Here is a 1,018-nt window from a genome sequence, read left to right on the forward strand (position 1 = left end):
CTATACGGTATAACTTGAAAGTGGAAACAAAAATAATAATCCATAACAACTTCTAATCTTTGGGGTTTTTGGTCGGACATTACCTGTCCTGGCTCAATTATACTGATACTTTTGGGTAGGCCAATTAAACCACAAAGAAAATGTATTCAATGAATTTTTTTATGATTAAAAAATTTTGGCTAACCTTAGGTACATGTACTTTCATCATTGATTGTTTTTGTTTTAATTCAATTCGTTCCTATTACAAGTACAAGGAAACAAGTATCAATTGAAACAGTTTGGTACAGTACCTTCTCTTTGCTACTGATAGCATCTCTCAGTTTATATTCAGCTTGTTCAAGTATAATATAAGAAACAACCTGCATAGTTAAATTTATATAATACATCATTGATTGAAATTACTCATGATCAAAAATGAAATACATTTAACCAATAAATGACTACATACAAACCAACTGACGTCAGCATGCTGTAGTAAGTCTTGATCCTTTTCTTTTAGTTCCTATACAAACAATATTCATAAAATAATATTAATCTATTCATGTACCTTTTGTCTAACATCTTGTCTCCTCCATAATGTTAAGTTACCAATAGTCAGTTTCTTTAATCCTTGTCCCATTAGTATATGAATATTCTCCATTATCCTCAATACAGTAAATCCAACATCAGATAAAGGAAAGGAGCAAATGACAGATATTGAAGTGGAAGTTTCCTCATACTTAACAATCATCAAGAGTGTATCAAATAATCTTAAAAGCATGTCCCCAATCTCTTTAAACACACATTCCTCAGGTTTCCAGTCAAATATAGCAATTTCTGTTTTTTTCTTTTCTCTCTGTCTCTTCTCCTCAGCCTCTTCCAAATCTATTCAAATATCAACAATAAAATGATAACATACATCATCAATAAAACCTTTAATATCTCTTAAAAGCTTGTCACTGTGCTCTCTTTCAGCAATTAGTTGTGTATCTTTTAATTTTATCTTTTTCTGTAGCTTCTCTATATCATCTACTAATGG

At 30.5% G+C, this 1,018-nt stretch overlaps 1 long non-coding RNA gene across 1 annotated transcript; it reads right to left on the bottom strand.

Moving 5' to 3' along the window:
* Positions 1-198: 198 nt before the first annotated feature.
* Positions 199-566, bottom strand: LOC109593610 (uncharacterized). The gene is made up of 4 exons (XR_002191069.1): positions 548-566; positions 461-502; positions 291-359; positions 199-238 (listed from the first exon to the last, which is right to left on the bottom strand). It is a non-coding gene; the product is annotated as an uncharacterized LOC109593610 (long non-coding RNA).
* Between the last annotated feature and the right edge of the window lie 452 nt (positions 567-1,018).

Source organism: Amphimedon queenslandica, unplaced genomic scaffold, assembly GCF_000090795.2.
Source record: "Amphimedon queenslandica unplaced genomic scaffold, v1.1 AMPQUscaffold_610_Cont27372, whole genome shotgun sequence".
In the NCBI taxonomy this organism is placed as follows: Eukaryota; Metazoa; Porifera; class Demospongiae; order Haplosclerida; family Niphatidae; genus Amphimedon; species Amphimedon queenslandica.